Here is a 27,209-nt window from a genome sequence, read left to right on the forward strand (position 1 = left end):
GCTTCGAAACAAACATCGTTTTATCGAGATGGTATCGCCCAGTTGCCAGAAAGATGGCAAAAAGTTGTAGAAAGTGATGGAAAATACTTTCATTGAAATAATTTAAATAAATTTTTTACAATAAATGCTTTTTCTCAGTATTTTTTGGGCGGAAACTAAGTTAAGGTCCTAATAAAAAATAATAACAAAAATCTGAATTTTTGAATACATGTATTTTAAATATTCAAAATGATGTAAAGTATTTTACAGTATTTTATATTCCGTATAACGTTTCGTTGCAGTTCAGAAAAAAAAGTTTAAAAGTCAGAAATAATACATGAAATAAAGTAGATAAATTATAAAAATGCGAATAAATGTATTGAGTATTGAAGTAAAAATATATTAAATATTGAAATAAAAATATATTGTTATTTATTTGTATGTATCGTCCATATATATAGGGTGTCCCAGAACAAGCTCCGAAGTTCTGATGGAGGCATAGAGTGCGAATTAATGTAAATATAAAAGTCCTCGTTTCGCAATAAATCTCGAAATATTAAAATTGATTAAAAAAGATTAATAAATGATTGCGATATGGTAGATCAACTTTAGTGGCGACATTCGCCGTCGTGTGCTTGTACCTTAACTAAACTAATAAAGTAAAACTGAACAAAAAAATCCTGTTTTTTTTATATTTTTTTAATTAATAATTAAAAATCTACAAAATTACTTGGGAAATGATAGAGGACTTTTAGATCTTGAGATTTATCGCAAAACTATATTTTTATATTCACCTCAATACGTACTTCGTTCCCATTGAATGTTGCGGAAACGAATCTGGAATACGCTGTAAAAATATTAGCCTATTTCTAATTTCCAGTGACTTTTTGCAGGGACTATACGCAGGCAATCCTTAAGTTTTCATCTAAGCGCTTGCTGCTGTAATAACGTTCCATCGACTCGCGACTGGCGTCGCGAAGTAAGCGGCATAATTCCGAGGCGACAAATAAGTCATTTGCCAACCGCATTTACGGTTACGTCGACGTTCCAGAGACGCCAAGTAGCTTTATATAGTTCCTTATACTGCTATCTCATACTCTCTCGTCTGCCCTCTCCACCTTCTCCAGTTTCTCCTGCTTTTCCCCGGCATATCCGAGGAGGTATTGTGGCACGAGACAGCGGAGGGCGTCTTTATAACAAAGAAACTCGGCTCCTGCTTACACATTCCCTTTGATTCCGCGACTTCAGCGGCTTCGCCGCGACAAGAGCGCGATATTAGGTGCCTATTGCGCCCACGCGCTCCACGTTTACGGAGCTAATAATACTCCGCTCGTTAATGCCGCCAGCATACAGAACTCGCTGGGAAGTCGCTTTACCGAGAGCCAACAGCCACCGACGTATACGAAAGCGAGAGCCAGCCAACGATGAACGCATTTATCTTTCACGCGGAGCCCGGTTAACCTTTTAACCCTGGACGCGCGCACGTGAACCGGCCTCTTTCTGAAATCGCCGACGAGAGGAATCGGAGCGCGCTCTGGTATTGTGCGATGTGTATCGTTCAGATTAATAGTTTCCGTGCATGACGTGATAAAATAGTGGATGAACGAGTCGGTAATGCGAGAGAACTGTTCGCGAAACTTCACAAAATTCGCGAACACAGTTGCACGTGTACACTAGAATTTATAAATGTCTTTACACTTCCGGTAGAATTGGACTTTTTCGATCTGGCGTATCTTTTCTCAATAAATGTGAATCGTCATTGTTAGTTATTGAAAAAAACCGACAACTAACTGTCACGAGTCACGCTTACTGAGAAACGATGCGCCAGATCGAAAAAATCCAATTCTCTACACTGAGAAAAAAATTTACTAAATTTAAAAAAATGCTTGTTTGGATAGTACTGTGAAGATATTTGTTTAAATTAAGTAATTATTTTCTAAAGTTAAATAAAGAAGTCTTAAATATAAATTTGTTTCTTTAATTTTAGAAAATAATTACTTAATTTAAACAAATATCTTCACAGTACTACCCAAACAAGCGTTTTTTTAAATTTAGTAAATTTTTTTCTCAGTGTAGAGAATTGGACTTTTTCGATCTGGCGCATCTTTTCTCAATAAGCGTGAATCGTGATTGTTAGTTACTGAAAGAACCGACAACTAACAGTCACGATTCACGCTTATTGAGAAACGATGCGCCAGATCGAAAAAATCCAATTCTCTACACTGAGAAAAAAATTTGTTAAATTTAAAAAAAATGCTTGTTTGGATAGTACTGTAAAGATATTTGTTTAAATTAAGTAATTATTTTCTAAAGTTAAATAAAGAAGTCTTAAATATAAATTTGTTTCTTTAATTTTAGAAAATAATTACTTAATTTAAACAAATATCTTCACAGTACTACCCAAACAAGCGTTTTTTTTTTAATTTAGTAAATTTTTTTCTCAGTGTAGAAAATTGGACTTTTTCGATCTGGTGCATTGTTTCTCAGTAATCGTGACAGTTAGTTGTCGGTTTTTTCAGTAATTAACAATCACGATTCACGCTTATTGAGAAAAGATGCGCCAGATCGAACTAGATCGAACTAACTAGAATATTCACCTTAATAGAAAGAAATGTAATTTTTAATGTAATATAAAAATCTGAGGATAATTTTTACTAAATTTCTTGCTGCATCAATATAACGAAAAGTTTATCAATATAGCTAAAAAATTATTGTATGATATATATGATTACAATACAATATACAATATATTTGCATCATAAATGTAATTTAAACAATTCTGGAGTTCCCATTGTCGATTGTTTCACGTGGTGATAATCACAAAACCCGAGTCAAAATTTTCTATGTTAAACCTTGAAATCTATAACACAGTAAGAGCTAAATTAACAAAGTAATTTAATTAGAATAATATAGTTTACTCTTACTTTAACTCTGATGTGATGTCCCTTTTCATTTTCTTTAGCGTCAAAATAGATTGTATTATAGATTGTATTAGAATATCAAAATAAGTGTTAAATAAAAAAATGAGGCTGAAAGTAGGATCAAAATTTTGACTCGAGAAAACTATCTGGGTTTGGACTCACTGCAAGTTCTTCGAATTGCGAAAAAGGACTTTAATCGGAGGTGATTTATATTTCAATTTCTTAATATGAAGATGGTATGCGTCGATATTTATTAGCGAGAATGTCTCAGAATGCTTCATTCTGCTTCCCGCTTCCTCCCCCTCCTCTCTCTCTCTCTCTCTCTCTCTCTCTCTCGGTTCTCGTCGACTGCCGGCCAACGATCAGCCGACAAAGCGTGCTTATTAAGTCGGCGTAGCGACCATTATGAAAATTAATCACGCCCTTTCTGAGCGTGCCAACGGCCATTACGGATGCCATCGGCCGTATAGTTATATTAGTCATTATCGGCGGTAACACGCGATGAAAGCCGATGCGGCTCCTTCCGGTCGGCCTCGAAGAGCGGAAGAAAGAGTAGGCAAAGTTTAAGGTCAGTCCCGGGAAAGGTCGGCGCGGACTGCAAGCGCGAAAACGTCGGTGCATAGTAGCCGTTTGCTACCGGCTGTTAATTAACATACTAATGAACACGCGCTGATTGCGACGGGCACACCACGCCTTGTCGGCGCGTGCTTCTGGCGGCCGCTTTTCTCTTCCTTGTACATTCTGTAATATCCTCCAAGTGACGCACTTCTCTCATCGCAGCTTGCCTTGCTGTTTCCCGAAAGGACTCTTAATTAAGAACGTTAAACAAAATTGTCATTTCTGTTTTTTTTTTTATTATTCTTTGCTTCTTTTTCTTGTTTTCGGAGAATCGCAGGATCATCAGAAATAAATTAATTAATATTAAAAGAAATTAATATTGAATATTAATTTTTCACAGCTATTTTCACTCGCGCCTGTGTATAAACCATAATACAGAAACGTGTTACAATTTGCAACAAAATGTCCGTTTCATAGAAAAAAACTTACTCTCACACTCAGCGTAACTATGACTGTTTGTAAATTCATCGTCCCGACAAGATCCCCTTTTCGGAGTTCAATCGTCAAGGTACTCTGGCAAACTGTTTAAGCATCATCATTGTGTGAGTGAAATTATCAACCCAGGTGGATGAGCAAGAGCGTATTTTAAAGAGAGAAGGAGAGAACCATATAATAGATGTCATTTATTAAAACCACCTAGCTCTCTTTCCCCCTCTCTCTTTCAACTCTATATATACCACACATAACGCGGGGATTCGAACCTGCGACTCTCCAAACAGAGAGAGGTTTAGACAACACTCTACCGCGCGTAGCTGCACACAGGCTGCGTAGCCAACAGCGCTTACCGTTCAGAGTAAGAAATTAGCAGGTCTAAAGGCGACCTGAGCCGCTATTCTGTACATATCTTCTAACAATTATCAATACAGTGTGCTAATGACTTTTATCGTTAGAGTCTGTTATAACTATGAATTTTAGATAACAAACCATGTAAAATTTTTTATGGCGCGACATAAGAGCGACATTAAAAAAAAATTAATAATAATATTTTAAAATAAAAAGGCAGAAAATTTAAGACATTAAATTACATCCAAAAATTATGCATATATTTGAAACATATTAACCTTTTGCAATTTTTTACTTGATTGATTACTTACTTATTTTCATATAATTACTTTTTCTAATTTTTTACTTGATTTATATAATCTTATAGTTCGTCGTTCAAAAATATTGTGTTATCATTACTTATAAGACGTCTCGTTAAAAATAGCAATGTCGTTCATAAATGACAAGCATCGATAACTGTTTACCGTTTACCATTGGTGGCGACAAGAAGTTGCAAAAGACTAGTTTATTTCAAATATTTGTTTAATTATTGAATATGTAATTTAATATCTTTGATTTTTTAACTTCCTTTTTATTTAACTTAATTTTGTATAAAAATTGCTGTATTTATTATCTAAAATTATTCATAATCATGACAGGCGTCGATAATGTAGTGAACCGACAATTATCGGTATATATAGAATAGCGGCCCTAAGGAGGTCGCTATGAAATATTTAAGTTTCTCATTATTCAAAATTGAAACATCCAAATTTGAGAGAAAAGCGGCTGTACAAGACTAAACATATGAAAATACAACGTCCGTATCGCAATTAATTCTGCAAAATATTGGAAATTCTGTTTCTTATCTCTGTGAATATCCACAATAAGTGTATTTCATTATGTTAACAAAATAATGATTAAGTTAACTTTGCTATAAAAGCAAGAAAATTTGTTCCTGCAGCTAATACTTTTAATTGTCCATATATTAGCAAATCTTTTTTTTCCGTGTAGTAAAAAAGATAAGGTTTTTCTATTTTTTAAATGTAATATCATACCGACTTTAATAAAATTCAGGGAAAGTATCTATGTTCTAAAAGAGCTATTTCGCGATTTTGTATTCATTATTTTTCTGAAGATAAGTATCTTAAATATGATTTTCAAGAATGACGATGCGATCAAGATGCGATTGACAGCTCGATTCGCCTCTAAAAAAAGCATATATGAGCAATATATCCTTGGGTCCATATACCCGAGCAAAAATGTATCTAGTAGAGTAGATTTCAAGACTAGTAGCTAGATAGTAATGACTAGATAACTGTTAAGTTTCATTTTATAAATATAAATATGTTAACGAATATTCTGGTTTTATTATATATTATTTAAAAAACAGAATTAAAAAATTCTGTTCTGTAGGAACGATGATATTGAACGAGTATTGATTAATAATAGTTGAAAAACAATATAAATAGGGCTCTGAGATCAACAAACTGTAAAAAACAAGGGATTAATAACGCTGTTATAAAAGCGTGAACTTTACCTTCTCTTTTTTAACCAAACAATGTTACAAAATGAATACATTAACGAACGTTTCGTGACTTTCGACCATCTTCATTAATACAAACGAAATAATAACTGCAGTCGGTATGTATAAGTTGCAAAACTTTTGGTTTAGACAAATATTATGCTAACTGACAGCTTGAGATTTTACAGTAAAATTTTTTTTGTTTTCGTCACACACACATATTGACCAATGCTCCTATTTATTTTTGCACGTACTTTCATTACACAAAAACATTTGTAACTTTATGCAATCAGTACGACGTAAGCTTTGCAGAAAAATGTTAATATATTCTGTCGATAAAGTTTTCAGCATCTCCTTAAAAAAGCAGTTCAAACATGACAAAGACGATGATCTTGGTTGGATGAAGTGAGAATGGGAGTCACCGACTTTGTGCTGCATTGTGTCATCAAGTTCATTATCTTTGTCATGTTTGGGCTGCTCTTTTAAAGATTTGACTGCAGTTATTATTTCGTTTGTATTAGTGCTGAAGATGGTCGAAAGTGACGAATAAAACGTTCATTATTGTATTCATTACGGCTTCTATCAGCCCCTTATTTTTTATAATACTAGTTGAGGTATTAATTAATAAGGGTTACTTGAAATTGCGTAACTTCATTTTTAATTTCACTCAATAAACACAGCTATTCGCCGTAATTCAATATTAATTCAACATTTCTGTGTATAACTCATATTTACATCACGGAGCAGCGATTTAATGAAACCTCTGCGAAAATTCGTCTGTTAAAATACGCCCGATACATTCGGAAAAAAATAAAAAAACAGTTGCGGAAAAACCTCGCCGTCAATCGTTTTATGCAATCTCCCTCGATAACGGGATTGACTGTTGCCGGCAGGTTCGTCTCTACCGAGCTCGATCTACTTTATCACTGTTAATCGCCTACGCAAAAAAAAAAGAGGAGGAAGCGAGGGACATAGAGAGAGAGAGAGAGAGAGAGAGGGAGAGGGAGAGAGGGAGAGAGAGGAACAGCACAGGAAGCGACGGGTTGCTGGCGGAATAGCGGCGCGTGCGTGTGGAGCGGGAAAAAAAAGAGCCGAAACTAAATTACCTCCGGTAATTGAAACGGATCGAAGTCCTCCACGGAATTCCGTCCGAGGGGAATGGACAGAAAACACGACTTCCCGCGCGCGTGCGCGCGCCGTCCCGTGGATTTTAATCGTCGCGAATTTTAATCGGAAACGCGGCGCAATTAATACGGCCGCTGTCTCACGATTTCGATCTTTCCTCCTCTCACCCTTCCCCCCTCCTCCCGCCCCCATCCACCCACGCCTCGCCACTCCGATGAAAAAGTCCCGTTCGCGGGCATTTTTCCGCGCAAAAATTCACGGTCGACTGGTGCCCGACGACTGGCAGCGTCGCCGTCGGCTCGTTTTTCCCCGCGTCCCTAAGTTCGCCCTAGCGGGGTGCATAATTGGTGGGCGTTTCGAGTCGCATACGTTACGGTTATTTCCCGATGGCGCGGAAGGACGGCGAGCGCGAGGGATGAGGCGAACGAGAGAATAATTAATGTGTAATCACGATGTTAACGACAGCCCGATCGTCCGCTTTTATGGCTTCGCCGCGGCCCTTCGCTTTTATTAATCCGCTTTGATGCCCGGCCCTTCTCGCCGGAGCTTTATACGCGCAATTTTGTCTCGTCGAGAAAATTGTCAAACGTGTGTTCCTCTTTTTCCGCAATTCGAAAAAGGGAATAATTCGAACCGCTTCTCTCCATGGATCCCAAAATTATGTATCCTTTTCTCGTAACTCGGAAAATTGTCCCCGACCCGACAAAATTCTGTAAACCGAAATAGACACGTGCACGTAAATCCAGCGCCAACTTTACCAGTGTTGGAATTTATCTGGTTACATGTATCTAATTACAGCATCTAAATACTTTTCGCGCATCTCTATTTGTAACTAGTTACGTTTTTCAGTTCAACAACTGCAACTACAACTAGTCCCATTTTATTTCGGATCAGTGTCTGAAATCTCATTACAGATAAGGATGTAATTTTAGTAACTTCATAGTATCATGTGAATTTCGTCTATTTCAAAACTCATTAAAACAAAGTAAATTGTGATATTTTAAAGCTTATCCAACTAAACTCATCTAATGCATATGCGCGAAATCTCTTTGATGTCGATAACAAACAAGCCTTCGCATCACGGTGCGCTCTTTCCCTCACTAATTAGAATAGCAAAGCCAGTCTAACAAGGGAAGGGCTAAAAGTAGAAATGCGCTTTAGGAATGTAGTTTATTCCAAATCCTAGTCCTTTATATTCATATTAAGAATTCTAAACTGTAGCTTCAGACACTCTTTATTTCTTTTTCATCAATTAAAAGAACAATAAAAATTTTAATGTTATCAAATTGATAAACCATTTGGCAGCGTGATAGATTTCAAGGAACGGAACAAGAAAGTTACATAGCAAAATGTTCCAAGATCAGTAGTTTTTATTCGACATTTATTTTGATACTTAGGGGCCATAAGTGGAGTTTCGAATTATGGCTCGTCATAAGAGCCGCAGTGGTACTTTGGAAAGGAGCTTTGACTAGTAATCAGATGGTCTGCATTCGAAACTTTGAAATAGCAGCTAACATAATATACATACAGTGTAATTATAATTATACTGCGCTGCTAGAACGTGTTCGTATAGATCCTAGCGACTTGTACAAGCACACTGAGAGAAGAATTTAGTAAATATTATCAAAATTTGGTTACTATTACTAAATGATAGACGTAAATATAGCGGGTCAAAGCTATGGCAATACTTATTAATTAATTTAGTTCTGTAAAATAAATTATTTATTTGACAGAAGTAAAATTTATTTGATTCCAGAATATATTTGATAAATAAAACTTATTGAATAGTTGAGCAAAATAAGCGATTTTGTAATAGTTACAAAATTTTTGATAGGTTCAACCAACTATCTGTAATAATAGATATTGAAACGATGTAATAGCTGCAAATGAATGAATTTTTCGTTGTGCTGCAACAAAACATACTTATACTGGTAACAAAATAGAACTCGTACCTACTGAATTTTTTATTATATGGGATATAACGATTTCATAACAATTATCAAATATCTGTTCATAACTGTAATATATTTTATATTAAATATTTAACATTAAGTAACTATTTAAATTATTTAATTGATGTTACTGTGAATGCAGTTACGTCATACTCCCGATCTATTAAATATTTGGTAATTATTATCATATTTAGTATTAGTTACTAAAGATTCAATGAATTTCTGTAACTAAATGCAGGTTGTTATAGTTACCAGTCTTTTCTCTCAGTGCACATTCTACTGCGCGAGCACTATACAGGGTGTCTAGAACAATCTTCAAAGCTCTCGTGGAGACTTAGTACGGATTAAGGTGAATATAAAAATCCTATATATTATTTTATGATATTCGTAATAATTCACGAGATATTAATTAAAGAGGATTTATGAATAATCACGCGAGATATGGTAGATAAGTAGGATGTAATGGCGACATCTATCGTGGTAATTGGTACACGGAAAAAAAGATTTGCTAATATATGGATAACTAAAAATATTAGCTGCAGGAAATTTTCTTGTTTTCATAGCAAAGTTATTTAGTTTTAATATATATATATATATATATATATATATATATATATATATATATTAGCAAATCCTTTAGCTATCACAACTAAATAACTTTGTTATGAAAGCAAGAAAATTTGTTCCTGCAGCTAATACTTTTAATTGTCCATATATTAGCAAATGTTTTTTTTCCGTGTAGTAAAAAAGATAAGGTTTTTCTATTTTTTAAATGTAATATCATACCGACTTCAATAAAATTCAGGGAAAGTATCTATGTTCTAAAAGAGCTATTTCGCGAGTTTGTATTCATTATTTTTCTGAAGATAAGTATCTTAAATATGATTTTCAAGAATGACAAATGCGATTGAGAGCTCGATTCGCCTCTAAAAAAAGCACATATAAGCAATATATCCTTGGGTCCATATACCCCAGCAAAAATGTATCTAGTAGAGCAGATTTCAAGACTAGTAGCTAGATAGTAATGACTAGATAACTTTTCTAGCCAGTCACTAGCTCATGACTGGCTAAATATTCCAGTCTTTTGAATGTCAGGACCATCTAATAACTATACCAGTTACATAGATAGTGGCTAGATGAAAAAAATTACACAGTAACGAGATAGAAAATCATTGGTAAATCTTGAATGGAAATTGGATATCAGAACTGTCTAGTAATTATATCGATTATAGTCACAAGTTATTTTTTAATATCTAGCTACTAGATAATTTTTCTGGTACAGCCATTAGAAGAAGTGAGCGTTACATTCCTAGACAATCACTAGATTCAATTTCTGCTCAGGTAGCCCCGGTCTCCCTTACTTGCTTCATAAATACAATTAAAGAGACTGTAGAGGGTCTCCATATCGTCACAACTGTCTCACGTCGTGACAATTGTAAAAGTCTATCTGAAGAGGAAGATGGGCGGAATCATTTCTGCAGCTCTCCATTCATTTCATATCGAAGCGCTGCAGGCAAACAGACGCATTTAATTCGGCATATGAATGGATCTGTTCCCCGGATGTCTGTTGGCAGTGGTCGTTATTGATGGAGGTGCGGAAACACAGAAAATGCACGGCACGTTGATTGAATCTCGATTTGACGCGCTGATACATTGCGGTTATCCGGATCGACCGTGAATTCAGGCCCTGATTGATAACGACACGACATAAATGTATAGATTTACGTTCAGCGCGTGCACGTTTGGCGACTCGTCACCTCGGGCGAATTATTCGAGCGGGCTCTCGAGAGCCACGATGTGTGCGTGCGCGTGCCGCAGCGAATATCAGACCAGACGGATGAATGAATATGCATATCATTACGCCGCCGACGCGAATCTAATCTTTTCGCGTCTATGAGCGGGAGAACGTGTCGCTCGTTTTTCCCCGCGCGACGTTTTATTCGCCTATTTCCATCCGGCTTGCTGGTTTTCCCGCTGTCTCTTTTCCATTGCAATTGACACGAGCCGCTCAAATGTCAAACGTGTCACATTGATGGGGGACGAAAAAACCTTTGTTGCTTCAGGCAGATTGAGGCTTCTTCTATTGTAGTTTCTATTTGATTTCATAACGGTTGTCATATACGTATACACGCACAAGCGTGTCATTTTGCGACGTGAAATCTGTGAGGCAACGAATGAATAGTCGATAACGAACAGAGAGATTGTTTTCGCCTAACGAGAATGTATTATTTATTTCAGTAAAAATATGATCAGTGATGGTAAGAGAGATACAGAAAAAATGTATGGCTTGTGGCAAAAAACTAGCAATGCGTTTTTTCCCTTTTACACTTTTTTGGAACAAATGAAATCATGAGTAAACTAGGTTTTTAGTTCAGTAACTGCAACTAGTTCTATTTCATCTCAGATCGCGCTATCTGAAATCTCAGTACAGATAAAGATATAATTTTGCTAGTTCCACGATATCATGAGAATTTCGTCTATTTCAAAATTCATGAAAACAAAACAAATTGCAATATTTTAAAGCCTATCCAAATAAACTAACTATAAATGTAAATCTACCTTTGTGTCACTCGCCGATTTTACTGAAACTCAGCATACTGATAGAGTATTGAAAAATAATAGACACGTATCTTATTATATTGGCAATAGTGCAATTGTAAAAATAAAAATATCCTCTGAAAGGTAATTTGACATATGTTGTTTTGAGAAAATATTTTGGGAACCATGAGAGATTAAAAAACATCTCAGATAAAAGTTTAATGATAATTAACGTTCTTGAAAATACTATAATGTAATTTTACAATAATTTGATAGTTTACAAAATTAATTGATGGTGGTGAGGATATTTTGAAAACTATCAAATTATTGCAAAATTTCATTATACTATTTTCAAAAACATTAATTATCATTAAACTTTTATCTGAGACATTTTTTTAATCTCTCATAGTTCCAAAGATATTTTCTCAAAATATGCCAAATTATCTTTCAGAGAGTGTTTTCACCCTTACAATTGCACCATTGTCGATATAAAAAAATATGTCTATTATTTTTTAACACTCTACAAATGTATTGAGTTTCAGTAAAATTGGCAAGTGACACACAGATAGGTTTACTTGTAAGAAAAAAATTCCCCTACTGGATACGCACTAAAAAAATTATTTTTGTACCCAAAACTAAAATATTTGGCACATATTATTTACATATTGCATGTTTTTTTATTTACGTCAAGTAAGATGTGTTAGTGACAAAGCAAAACACAGACGGCAATTAAATTTTTTAGTTGTAATTAACAAACATTTGGTCGATTTGATTTTATCCAAATTTTGATCCGGTATAATTTTCGTTCCCACAGCAAAATCCTTTTTTTAAGGCAGGATGCATCACGAAACTTGTAGAGGAAAAATGTTGTAATTATTAATCAGACGATTATACGATCACACGGCTTTCCCGCAATTTTCGCCTGTTTTACAAAATTCTGAAAATAAAAAACAAGCAGATCCCTCCATCACAGATGCGAAATGATAACATTTAACGTTACAAGGGTTTATCACCGGGATCGATCAATATCTTCGCAATTTCCTCGTTGATGTAGTAAAGTAGATTGTTCGTTTAACAACCGTGACATATTTGATATGTAAATTTGCGAATTACAATAATAGTTTTGAATTGAACTGCCGTCAATGTGACGTGAATAGAAACTAATTGCGATTGACGTTTTGATGGATCATTTTGGTTAGAATTCGAATTATGGAACGTCATGATAAAATCAACGTCAAGTGATGCAAACGTTATCAATATATCGCATAGGAAATCTCTTGGAATCCAATTGGGACCCAATTGGGATTGAATTTCTAAAAAATAGGTTTGAATGGTAAATCTATGAAGATTCGGATTAAAAATGTAATATTTAAAAAATGCGATTCTAAATTCGGACAGATCGCATTCTCTCTGCTCAACGTTCTTTCAAAGTTTCCTGTTTTTTATTTTTATTTTATATTTATATGAAACAAAATATTGAAATGCTTTGAGTATTTACGCACAATTTACAAATATAAATATTTAAAAAGCGTCAATTGTTCCAAGTATTTTGCTCAATTTTATTTTGAAATAAGTTATAAATATCTTGAATAAAAAAGATATATTTTTATTTTAAATATAAAACTTTAATATTAAATTATATACATTCAAGTATATCGTGTAATTATCTAAAATTAACAGTCAATAAGTTATAAAGAATGACCATACAACAAACAATATTTAACAAAATATTTAAATGCTTTGAGTATTTACGCATAATTTACAAATATAAATATTTAAAGAGCAATTGTTTCAAGTATTTTGCTCAATTTTATTTTGAAATAAGTTATAGATATCTTGAATAAAAAAGATATATTTTTACTTTAAATATAAAACTTTAATATTAAATTATACATTCAAGTATATCGTGTAATTATCTAAAATTAATAATCAATAAGTTATAAAGAATGACCATATAACAAACAATATTTTACACGGGAAAAGAAATTTATTTGGATCAACCAAATGTCTGGTGAAATATAAACAAACCAAACATTCCTGCTGAAGCTACCAGAATGTTGTTCAAGTTAACACGATTTCTGGTTTACCAGAAATCTTGTTTAGTTAACCGAAATCTTGCCAACTTCAGCAGAATTCTAGTAACTTCAACCGAAATCCTGGTTCGTTCATATTTCATCAAGCACTTAACTAGTCCAACCAAATTTCTTTTTCCATGTAAAAAGAACAGATCTTATATTTCTACAAATCATAATGATAAAGTATTTATCAAACATTAATCATGAAACTAATTATCACACTTTTTTATCATCTGTATCTTCTCATTTCTTTTCACTCTTTTTATGCAATTTTTCTTTTATCTTTGAGTTTCCCATTTAGAATCGCAACTTTAATTACTTAGGAAACCAGAATAGATCCCAGAAAATCTGCTATAGTTAAAATAAAAACGCGACCCCCAATCAATATCGTAGTGACATAATTAATTTTGGGACAAATTTGGGAATTTAAATTGGAATCTATATATCTGGGAAAATCTGATGAAAGAGTACGTCCAAGCGCCCATAAGTATTTAGCCTGATTTTCCGTATCTCGAAAATATCCAATATTATTGCATATTATGAAAGTTTACGGCGAGCAGATTCCAACCTCTCTCATATGCGGAAGACCGATTAGTGGTCCAATAATGGCTCCAAAAGTACCAAAACAATCTCGTCCCCCAGCTACTCTGGTCGACAGATGACAATACAGTCTGCTCCCACGTCAATTAATTTTGGATTGTACACGTCTGTTCACAGATGACGATTCAGAACTTTGAATTTAGTGGCTTCTCCGCAGTCGAGTTCAGTTAAAGTTCAAATCAAAATGTGGCGTTACCATCTGTTGCTTTTGGTACTTATAGAGCCATTTTTGAGAATCAGTCCTCCGCACATGAGAAAGTTATATAATTAGAATTAGCTAGTCATAAGCTTTTACAATATACAAAAATATTGCACGTTTGCGAAAAATCAGGCTAAACTTGACCGTTCTTTTTCTGTGCGAAATCGATCTGTAACAATGGCTGCATTCAGCAGACTCAACAGTTGCACAACAGTTGAGTAAATTGTCAATGTAATTGGTCTAGATTTAGGGATCTAATAGCAAGAACCAATAATCGTTGATTGCTCACTGAGCGCTTTTTCTACTGAATGCGCCCAATTTAATTTCGCTCAGTCGCGTGAAGATATCGCTGAAAGGCCGACTCGCAGAGACGCGAATATTACAAATAATGAACGCATAGCGGGATGGCAAATGCACGGAAAAAACAATTCTGTTGGTGCAACCGAATTTTCGGTTGCTCAGGGATCAGACGAAAACTCGGCTGTAGGAATAGAAAAATTCCTTTATGAGGCTTCTGTAGTCAATTGTTCTTTGTTGCCTCAACCGACTTCTAATATCGTTGAATGTTCAGATGAATATTTTCGGTTGCGACAACAGAAATATTAGTTTTCATAACAGAGAGATCGCTTCTGATCATCTAATTTTCAGTTGGTTCTTATTTGGTTGCACCAACTGAAATGTTTTTTGCATATATTTATAGGAATTCCATATAGAATAGATTGCTGTAGGAGGGATGAAGTCAGGATTAATAAAGGAGAGTGATAGACAGTAAGATGCTTTCCTTATCTAATTATCTAGTTGGTGGGAAAACCGAAGGAAGAGGAGCAATTACATGATCAATACGTTCTGTTCCTTCTTTTTACTGTTTTAATCTCCTTTAGTTCTCTTATATCACTCTCTTCTAGAGTGCTGTTTGCATTTGTCTTAGCATATTTTCGTCCTTTAGACATCTTGTTATCAACAGTCCTAAGAATGCACAGTCTATTTTACACACGGAAAAAAAAGGTTTGGTTGAATTAACCAAATATCTGGTCGAATATGAACGATCCAGAAATTCCGATTGAAGTAACCCGAATTCTGTTTAAGTTAACAAGATTTTTGGTAGACTAACCAAATATGTCTGGTTATTTAACTAGACACGTCTGGTACGTTGCGGGTATCGCGCGCGCCCATTTTCCTTATTATTCCACGTGTGAATTCGACGTGTGTACTTCGTGATAAATGAGAGGTCTAAGAACGACCGCGTAATTAATTATATAATTTTCCAGGAGCCTATTCGAGCTTATATCGATCTTCTGATACGTACAATTCGCGCTCAATTATGTCGTTTCCGTAATGGTTTCGGCACGCGCAGCTTCCAACCACCGTTTCCCGTTAAGCGCTCTAATTGCATCGGCTGTTAGAAATACGCGGCTAAAGATTAGACCGAATGCAAGGTTCGTCGGCTTAACAGAGACGACAGCTCTCGCGCGTTAATTATATTACTCTCATTAGCGCGGCGCGCTGCAGATTCCACGGCGCGATTACGCGGCGCCGAATTCGCGAGAAAGCAGCCGAGCTCACGAGCGAGGCGCTTCTTGCCGGAAAGCCGCGACGCGAAACGCACTCAATCACTTAAGTCGACAAGTTGCGCAATAAGAGAGCGGCCACACCCGGCATTAGCAGTTAACAGTCGCTCGCATCATTTCTGTCGTAGCCTTCATAAATCAGCGGCGTAATGCGCACCGCACTCGCCACTCGCTGAGAAACCGATTGACGCAGACAAATCTGGTTACCAACGATAAATGGCGGTTACATGACCGATTGCTCTTCGTTAGATTTTGCATCCCGCGTGTCTCTCTCGCGCCGTGATAGATCGCGGCTTACGGAAGGCTGTGTGTACATTGCCGCAGCTGCTTAATCTATTCTCTAACGAGTACAGCGGTATTAAGGACACTAAGAGCACCGAGAGAACGATGACTTTGCGATCAAGACAGGTTAATTAAGTCTGACTCAATTAAATATTGCGATTGCGAATTATTTTTTATTTTACTCTCTATCGTGAATCGAAATTTTGATGCTACTTTGACGCTCTTAAGGATGGTTTGCGCCTACTTAGACGGTTTATAGCCTAGGTAGAGCTTACTTTGACGATATTGATACTCATTAACTTCTCTTTTGAACCTTCGACTCTACCTTGTCAAAATTTTGACGCTACTTTGACACTCTTAAAAATAGTTTGAGTCTACAACCTGGGTATCTATAACCTATTTTGACGATATTGACACTCATTTCCGAGTCGAAATTTTGATCCTATTTTGAACCTTGAATTCTACACCGCAGTAGAAGCTAAGATAGCAAAGTAGGTTTAATTCTAATGATATAATTTATTCCTACTTTGACCCTGATAATGTCTGAAATATATGCAACAAATAAAATGTATATTTTGTATGCTATTTGACGTTTCTATTTCGTTTCGTCATTTATTAAATTTTTTGAATATTATTTAAAATATTATTTAAAATATTATTTAAAATATTATTTAAAATATTATTTTAAATATTTTTTAAATATTTCTATATATTCTATGTAGGAGCTAAAGCTTCAGTAGAGGTTCGCAACTGAACCTACTTTGCTTCCTAAAATCCTACTATTATACAACCTATTTTGACGCTAAAGAAAGCGAAAACAGAAATTTCAGACATCATCAGAGTCAAAGTAGGAGTAAATTATATCATTAGAATTAAACCTACTTTGCTATCTTAGCTCCTACTGCGGTGTAAAATTCGAGATTCCACATAGAGTCAAAATTTCGACTCGGGTACATTTCTTTGAGTGAGATTTTACTCGAAAAGTAGAGTGATTGCCGAGTCACTCGAATTCGAGTTAGTCTTCACTCCTATAGAGCGAATTCTCCACCCTGAAGCCTTGCTGAGTGAATATTTTCACTCGAAATTGAAAAGTGAATCTGATGCATTCCATCACCAGAAAAACTAATTCTTTCCAATCGATTAAAACATCTGCTCACATGGAGTCAGAATCCACTCTAATCGTAAGTAAAACATTCACTCCTATGCACTGAGAAAAATAGTTTTGTTAATTTAACAAAATACTAATGTCCGTCAGTAATATAGCAAACAATTCTGTTATGGAAACAAATGACTCGTTGCTTTCAATTTGCTGTTTACCAACATTTCTGTAAAGGATACAGATGCTACTGCGCAATTAATCTAACAAATTATAAATTTGATTCGCTAGCAATGCAGAGATTAGAAATGAAAAGATTAGAAATAACGTTCGACAAATCAATTGTATTAACAAAGAAATGTTTCTTTTTGCAAGAATTTGTGGAAAGAAATAGTAACGCATTATTACTACATAAATATCAGGTCAATCAATTTGTTCTTACTTCAGCTTAAGCTAAGAAGTAGGGACTTAGTTTACAATTTATGCCTTAGCTCATACATCCATCCCACGCATACATCCCTGCCATCATTCGCCTCTGTCTAACTTAATCTAATCTCTTCTAAATCTATTTAATTCTAACTTTGTGCATTATATCTCTTCACCCATTATACCTTCAATTTCTTCATTATTTCTTTATCTTTTTTTCATTTTTTCTCCCTCTTAATTTTTTTACTTTTTTTTCTATTACTATCCATAATTTACTAATTGCCCATCCTTTTTTCCCATCTAACTCTTCATTTCAAAAATCCTCATTTTTTCCCAAATCTTTGAACTTTCTTACTATTTCATATTTCTTCGTGAAGTGATCTATACTATCTCTACCTTTCTCACACAAAGTACAAATTCTAAACTTTTCATCTTTCATCATGAATACCAGATCTACTTTTTCGAAACCACTCATTTTTTCTGCCGCAATATTTCACATATACACGCACCACCTAACAGCAGTTGTCTCGCTCTGACTAGGTTTAGCAGCAGTGATGCGAGCTTGCACGGACTATCGCGACGCGAGAGTTTCATTTGTCTTCGAACAAACCGCTTCTGCTTACAACGCTTGCAGTTGTATATTTGTTAGCGTTATCGATATTATAAGTTATACTTACAATGAATTTTCATCCAACAAATAATGTGACTTGTATCTCAAGCAATGTATATCTGTTAAAATGACGAATGATGAAATAGGATTTGTAACTTCGATCAGGAAGTTTCTGTAACGATCAGGAAACTGTGCTTTTGTTCTGGTAACAGAAGAATTTTTCTCAATGTGATTTTGAGCAGTGGTAGTATTTTCATTGTCGTCTCTAGTGCCACTTAAACACAAAATATCGCCACTTTTCACTACAAAAAATGTAGAGAGTGTAATGAAAGAATTAAATTTAAATGTTAGGGTAATTTAAGACCAGTTTATAAGTTTACTCGTAAATTTTTAATTAATTTCCCAATTGTTTCGAAAGAATTAAAAAACTACATACATCCGTCGGCGTTAAAAAAAATTAATAAATTTTAAATAAATTAAATAAATAAATTTAATTAAATAAATTTAATTTTAAAAATAATATTTTTCAAGGATATGATCCTTCAAAAATATTCCCTCCGAATTGTAGGCTCGCAAAATACGGTCTTATAACATTTTTAATAAAACCAGCCACGTGCGGTACGCAAATGTAGTCGGCGATATACAGTCTCTTTTATCTTATCGCTGTCAGAGTCTTTCCCACGAGCCTTCCTCATAAATTTCTCCTGAATTTTATTAAATCATTTCTGTGTGATAATACAGATTCAAGTTGACATTTGCAAGAACAGAATATTTAAGTTAGTTGTCTTTGGAATACCAAGCCGAACGCTTAGTAGTGAAAACAGTATGTTAAATATGAAAAGATGAATGATTCCAGGGAAGAACTTTGAAGTGGAAAATTCAGAAACACCTATTTAATAGATGATGAAACAAAGCACGTGTAATAGCTGTGATTATAAATCATTGTCTGATGATGTTCTCAGAACTATTAAACCTCCTTAATAGAAACTAAACTCCGTCGAAGTCACGAGATAACAAATTTACGTCTAACATTACTATTAGCCAATAAACGCTCACTTCTTCCACTGAATAGATAATTAAGTTAACTGATGATTAAACAAACGAAATTATAATTTTGAGATTAAAAAACCATAAGTAGGTGCTAGCCAATAATGTTATGCGTATTTCAGCTCTTTTGAAATTTTTATAAAATTGACCTAACCTCAGTTTTGATTTGCTAGATAATTTTAAAACCTTAGTGATGATTTAATAGTACTAAATTATGTATGCTAGAATAGACAGCGTCATCTCTATCATATTTGGTATGTAATGAATAGACAAAACAGCCAGATGACAAAACCGATTCTACACTTTAGTGAATAATCAATCAGTAACGAATTAGCAACGAGCTAAAAAATTTAATCTAGGCTAGCTAGCTACTAGCTAGCTTTTGATTCAGGCCGGCTAGTTACATTTCTACTCGGATAATATACGATGATTTATAAAGTAAAGATAATTTATTGGAGAACGTTATTTGGTGGATTTGCACAAAATAATAAGATGCAAAATAATAATGAAAGTTTGAGCAGCGTTGTTTGCACTCAAAAATACAATTGTGGAGTCAGCATTGTGAAAATAGTGGCATATGTGGTTACATGTATTTTTAACAAAGAATTGTTAAAAATAATGCAAGCCATGGATATATCGACGTGCATAAGCGCTCATCAATTCGTCGCCTCATCACTTTTTCTGGATGTCTATGAAGCCGAATCTTCTAAGGACGATGCAAGATTTTAAATTTATGATATCCACGAAATATAATTATGCAGTTATATAACTTGTATTCTCTTGGTCAATCGGTTCGTCTGGGTCAATCGGTTTCTTAGCATGGTGAGTGCAATAGTCTACTTTCCAACAAAACGCAAATCTCTCTTCTATAAATTTGCTAAGCGAGACGAAGAAACGTCAGAGAGAATGTTGTCCAATGTGCTAGTTGTATGTTAAATTTTTTGAAAAATTTAAATAACCTTATTTGGTTGAAAATATTCAATTTAAAAGTATACCTACTTTTTACATGTAGATCTAACATTCCTCCTTAAAACAAGCCAAAGTAGAAATCGATAGAACTATTTGTCTTAAAATTATGATTTTTTTCGTAAGCGGGACATATATGTTCCGCAGGTACGAAAGGATTAATAATGTGCTGAGCAGAAAAATTCAAACATTGGATGTTCATCGAGCCGCTCGAATTGTGTGTTCTACAGTAATTTATATTACAATTTAGTATTCAATTCAGTATAGTTCAGCTTTACAAAACACACTGAAAAAATATACAATTTTAATGTAATCCTCAAAATATTTTCTCCGTGCACTGCACTGGACATTTTATTCTCGCAAAATATTAATTTGTGTGAAACTGTACTATCGCACAGAAATAACTTAATAAAATGTTGCTTAAGGCAACTGGAGGGTCAGATTGCCTGTAAATCGTGCTTGTTCTTTCACAATCTTTTATGGCAAACTGAATGAATATGCGAAAGTGTTATTTTGACGTGTATTTGTACATGTATACATATAAAGAGAAGAAAAATATAATTTTGATGATCAAATACTCAATATAAGTGTATGATACATGCAGTTAAAATATATTCCGTTTTTCTTTTCAAGGTCGTCATTTTGTAGTAATATTTTGACTCTCGGTGGTTCAATTAAGCTGAATTTTAGATAGAAAATTTCCGTAACAATTTCCTTGTCCTTGTCGTGTGAACCACTGTAATATAAATTGAGTAAAAGTTAACAAAATTGCAAATATCTTAATGGAATATTATTAAATTTTCCATTCTTTTATAGTAAAAAAATTAATATTTCAAAATTAAATATTTTCACAAGTTCGTCAGTGGTTCGTTCGATAACGACAAGCTTACGGAAATTTTCTATCTAAAATTCAGCTTAATTGAACCACCGAGAGTCAAAATATACTGCAAAATGACGAAAAGAAAAACGAAATATATTTTAACTGCATGTACAATATACTTATATTGAGTATTTCATCATATTTTTCTTCTTTTTATATGTTGTATAAATACACGTCAAAATAACACTGTCGCATATTCATTCAGTTTGTCATAAAAAATTGTGAAAGAACAAGCGCGATTTTCAGGCAATCTGACTTAAGTGATGGTTATCTTCAAGAAGGAATATTTTCTTGATAATAATCTGTAAACTTATCATAAATTAATTTGAAGAGCATGGATCTAATCTCTTAATTAAAATGAAAGCGTCACGCCTAATCAACGTGCAATTTTTTCCATCGACCGTCCACGCAGACGACGCATACTATACGAGAGAGCTCCAGGAGAAAACATCTCGAATATCCTGTTGCTAATCAGCGCGGATTAGATATTCAGAATTCGCCGTTGTGTGAAACCATCGTCGCTGCGCCGCGCGTGGCATAATTATCACTAAATCATTATAATGCGACGGATATTGAATCGCTTCGCAATGCTCACTTGTTCCAACCGTTCCGCGAGAACTGGTTCTCACGTGGACTTTCCGTGATTCTCGATCTCGCCCCTTTTTGCTCGCGTCTTCGCCGCGCTCACTACTTTTCCACGTGATCGAGCCCGTTTTTTTCCGCTAACCTCGTGATCTCTCCTTCTGGAACGATAACGAATCCGGCACGCACAACTTCCAGAAGTGAAAAGACCGGTGTACGACTATCGCCGCGATTCGAATTCCCATCGGTCGCGCCGCGCCGTTACCAATGTTGATCAGATGAAATAAAATCTCTTCGTGATGGAGGAAGAAAAAATACACGGCAACTAATAATCGTAATATTTTTCTGCGCATGATATATGCGATCGCAATATCCTCTCCTCCCCCTCCTCCTATACAGAAAAATACACAGAAAAATATTAAATTAAATTTTAAATTAAACACGTAGCATGTAGAAAATATTGTAGTAAAAATTACTACAAAAAATTTGTAATCTTGAACCATATACAAAATTATGATCAAAATTACTATATATTTATTAAAAAAATTATTCTCATTGAATTTTTGTTGCAAAATTATTGTAATTATTGTAATTATGGGCGTTTTTTGTATCATATCTCAAGTAAATTGTCCAATTTATACCATTTTTTTCTATAGTTATTTACATTAGAATTTCAATATAATCCAGCTTTATAAGACACACTGAAAAAAAAATATAATTTTAACGTAATTCTCACAAATATTTTCTCCGTGCACTGCTAACTGGAACATTTTATTCTTGCAAAATATTAACCTGAAACTGTATTATCGCACAGAAATGACTTAATAAAATACTGCTTAAATAATAGTTATCTTCAAAAAGGAATATTTTCTCGACAATAAATTTCCAAATATACTTATCACAAATTTTACAAAAGCACACCATCATGTAGGGAGAGCCAGGGCTAGATGCCGTATATTTTGGAATTTCAAAGTTACAACTTTTCAGGCAATTAATTGTTGTGACTGACTATATAAACATGATAGAGGAAATCTTCTTGAATATATTAATTACCCGCCCTATTATTTTGTTTTGTAATAACCAAAATACGAACATGCAGTAATGCGGTTATCTTGCTTTGATGTCGAATTCAGTTATCCAGTAGCGCGGTGTAAAAAAAGAAAGTCACGTATAAAACATGTATCCTAATTAGTAGTTCCGAGTTTTCCGCGAACTCTTTCCGCGTCTCCATAACTCTTCGGCCGGCGCTTATTATGGGCCAACTTTATTTATTATGGACCCTTATGCTCGATTTCAATCATTTTATGAGAGAAAATTGCATTTATTACCAGAACCCATATATCATACACTTGCAAGAAATTTCATTCCAGGTAATAATACATCGCTTAATTTTGTTCAATTACGATGGAGAATATTAAAACAAAATTTCGAAAATTTACTTTGCTATTATTACAAAAAAATCAATGTTTTTTTATTTCTTAAATATAATATTATCTCGATTTTAATGAAACTCAGGGAAAAGTATTTATGTTTTAAAAGGACCATTTCGTGAATTCATTATTCCTCTCAAGATAAATACTAAAAAAGCACATGAGTAAAACATCTAAGACCATATAGCTCTAGTTTTCCCTACTCAAAGGAAGAATTCATTCTCTTTACAAGAATATTATAAAACTTTATCGACGAAAAAGTTGGTTCAGCTCTATGAAGTAAGGAAACCGAATTTTTGTTTTAATTAAATTGATTGAAAGTGCTCAACTTTCAGGATTCAGAATGTACCCGGAAAAAATTTGATAATAATGATAAACTTGTGATGGATAAGCTTGCGGATCTTATAAAATATTAAAAACGAATAATACTTATCTGAATGCGGTGTGCATTTTTCTGTGGCGGAATTTCGCCAGAGAGGGACGGGGAGAGAACTCGCGCGAGTTTCTCCGATATACACAGTCGTGTTTATAAACCGCAATTCCGCGATTCCCGCGCAACAGCGGGAGTGCACGTTGACCGACGTAGAGGCCGGCAATAAGTTGACTTTAATCCAGCAATTTAAGGGTTGTAAAGGGGCAGCCGTAAAGGCACAAGGGTGGTACTTAATTTCCGCGTCGGGATAAATTGTTGGCGGGTCGGGCGTGGAATGTAGCTACCGAGAGCCGCGCATACGTATTCTACGCCGAGTCCTTCCCCTGCCTCGCTCCCCAGGATAATATTACGATGTTTAAACGCGCCACACCGGCTGATTCTACGCGCGCCGCGGTGAATGTATTTTCTCTCCTCTCTCTCCCAGTATGAAATCCCAGTTTTTATCGGTCTCACTCGCGTGGTTTTTGCGAGCTAACTCGAATGCGGATTTTACGCCAAAGAAAATTCAGCCGAGAGCTCCGGACGTTTAAAACATGCGAAGCTTTATCACATATGCGAAACGTTGATGTATCGTCACATTGATAAAAGATATTGTACTTTTTCAATTTCTTGGAAATTTCACTCGTAGACGTCACTCCACTTTTCGAGTGAAATTTCCAAGAAATTTAAAAAGTACGATATCTTTTATCAATGTGACGATACATCAACGTTTCACATATGTGAGAAAGCTTCGAGTCGAAATTTTGATGCTACTTAAGGATAGTTTGCGTCTACTTAGATGGTTTATAGCCTAGGTAAAACCTACTTTGACGATATTGATACTCATTAACTTCTCTTTTGAACCTTTAACTCTACCTTATCAAAATTTTGACGCTACTTTGACGCTCTTAAAAAATAGTTTGAACCTATTTAGATAATCTACAACCTAGATGAAACCTATTTTGACGACACTGACACTCATTTTAGAGTCAAAATTTTGACCTTATGTTGAATCTTGAATTCTACACCGCAGTAGAAGCTAAGATAGCAAAGTAGGTTTAATTCTAATGATATAATTCCTACTTTGACCCTGAAATATATGGAACAAATAAAATGTATATTTTGTATGCTACTTGACGTTTCTGTTTCGTTATTTATTAAATTTTTTAAATATTTCTATAAAATACATATATTCTATGTAGAAGATAAAACTTCAATAGAGATTCGCAATAACCTACTTTGCTTCCTAAAATCCTACTATTATACAACTTTGACGAAGAAAGCGAAAGCAGAAATTTCAGACATCATCAAGGTCAAAATAGGAGTAAATTATATCATTAGAATTAAACCTACTTTGCTATCTTAGCTCCTACTGCGGTGTAGAATTCAAGGTTCAACATAGAGTCAAAATTTCGACTTGGGACCATCAAGTGACACTCTCATTCGAGAGATTTTCCATTCATATAGAGCGAATCTTCCACTCTAAGTCATCGAGTAAATATTTTCACTTTAAATTGAGAAGTGAATTTTATGTATTTCACCGTCAAAGGAACATATTAGATTAATTAAAACATTCGCTCATACGGAACAAGAACTCACTCAAATGTTGAGAGAAATTTGCTGTTGCGACTTCAAGTGGCAATATTCTCACTTGCTTTGAGTAAAAATACTGTCACTTTTCACTCGCTTTGGGTAAGATTCCACCACAAGAAATTTTTTTAGTAAGAAACTCGCATAGAAAATTTCTTAGGATATAGCTGATTGGGATCCACTCCGATTCACCAAAAATGATTATTCCTTGGAGAGAAAGATGAAGTGGTGAAATGCAAAGAGAAAGGTAGAGTCTCGTTGACTCTAACGCTTTTAAGAAAGTATGTTTTGGTTGAAGGGAAAGAAAAAAATAAAATAAACGTATATAAAACAAACTAGGATGCCGTTTACCGCAACTTTTCGATCTAGGAGAGTTATGAGTTCATACCGCATAGAAATTTCTGAAGATTTCCCCAGGCACAGCATAGATTTCGATTAGTATGCGGTCTCGTTCGCAAATTCGTTCCAAAATGGGTTATTTCACTATAATACTAATTAGGGATCTTATTGTTGTCCCAAACATGGTTTCTTTATTTAAAATAAAAAAACAAAAATATTATGAGAACTTGTTTTGTTCTTCAACGAATAACGTCAGTATATTTATATAATATCAAACAGGATATTTTTATATCAATTATTGCATTTAATAGAAAATTAAAAAATAATTATATTAAAAACATTTTTTAAACATTGGTTATTTTACTGAATAATAAAATTATTTGGAAAGACAAGTTTTTTTCAATTCTTATTTAAAATGCAAACTCTTTTTTAACAAGCATTCATAATTATTTCGAAGAATGAAAATCCTAAATAGATTCGAAGAAATTTTTTATGCGACTTTCTTTATATTGACTTTCAAATCTTTATGTTGACTTTATGTTAACTTTATGTTGACTTTTTAAATAATTTCATTACTCAGTAAAATGTTCAAAGTGTTTTAAAAATGTTTTATATTTAAAAAAATTTTTTATTCTGTTAATTATAGTTCTATTGAAAATTTTCAATATAAAAATAGGATTTTAGGAGTTTGATATTATAAAAGTATACGACGTTGACAAATGAATGTTACAATGAACGTTACAAATTTACGAAAAAGCGCAAGTCCCAATATACCGAGAGAAAAGTGGTTGTAGTTTTTTATTTTTTGCTTCAACCATGTTTTTTGGTTGTTTAACACGAAAATGATAGCAGTAACATATATATATATATATATATATATATATATATATATATATATAGTTATTAACATTATAATAGAGTTTAATGAAAAAAAAATAGTTTTTTTGACCACAATTATATTGGTCTCATGATTTGGGACAATAATGGTATTCCCATCTGTGTATCATAGTCGGATAATTTTAGAATAAATTTGAATAGTCGGAATATATATCTCTCTCTCTCGCTTGCTCTCGCTCTCTCTGCTGTATCTGGCAAAATCTTGAAAGATTTCTATACATTCTATGCAGAAATTTCGATGTCACTTTTATTTTTCCTATAAAAGTTCTGCTACAGATTTGCTTTTTCTATGGAAGAAGCAAAAGAGTGTCGTAAAATCGCGATCTCTGCTGCTTCGTCAGACGTGCAAGTGTAATTTCAGAAACGCGGATTGGCCCACGCGTCTCCGCCGGGAATGGAAGGTAAGCGCGAAACTATTATCGCCACAGAGTGATCATGTTAATACGTCTGAATGTAACTGCGCGACACGCCGCGCTCACCTTCCCTAATCGGTGGCTGTATATTACATGTCGTTATCTACGCGAATATATATGGCGCGCTCGCGGCCACAGGCTGAAAGTGGCGCGCGGTCTCCGGTAGCCCGCGAGACCTCCTTTTAATTGCCATCCCCGACGTGTTTCATGATTCGTAACAAATTGCAACATCGCCACCCGGCGTCGCGCAATCGGCATCGATCGCGATCGATATTCAATTGCGAACAGTTCGAACCCGCGATACTCCCTCTCTATCGCGACGCTAACGAACAAAGACGACTTAATATTAGGTGGTAAACTTAGTTCCTGCGGCTCACCGT

General features: G+C 34.5%; 1 protein-coding gene across 17 annotated transcripts in view; it reads right to left on the minus strand.

The window, feature by feature from the left end:
• Positions 1-27,209, minus strand: part of LOC116844753 (ras-related protein Rab-37-like) — a 556,153-nt gene that overhangs the window by 34,924 nt on the left and 494,020 nt on the right. Inside the window, exon 1 of one of the 17 annotated variants that reach the window (XM_032816753.1) lies at positions 3,557-7,075. The exons of the other annotated variants lie outside the window; for them this stretch is intronic. The gene's annotated coding sequence lies outside the window, so the exon portion shown is untranslated. Of the gene's footprint in view, positions 1-3,556; positions 7,076-27,209 lie in introns of those variants that run through there. 17 annotated transcript variants of the gene reach the window in all.

This window comes from Odontomachus brunneus, unplaced genomic scaffold (assembly GCF_010583005.1).
Source record: "Odontomachus brunneus isolate Ranch 3 - 2012 unplaced genomic scaffold, Obru_v1 Obru_scaffold_046, whole genome shotgun sequence".
NCBI classification, from domain to species: Eukaryota; Metazoa; Arthropoda; class Insecta; order Hymenoptera; family Formicidae; genus Odontomachus; species Odontomachus brunneus.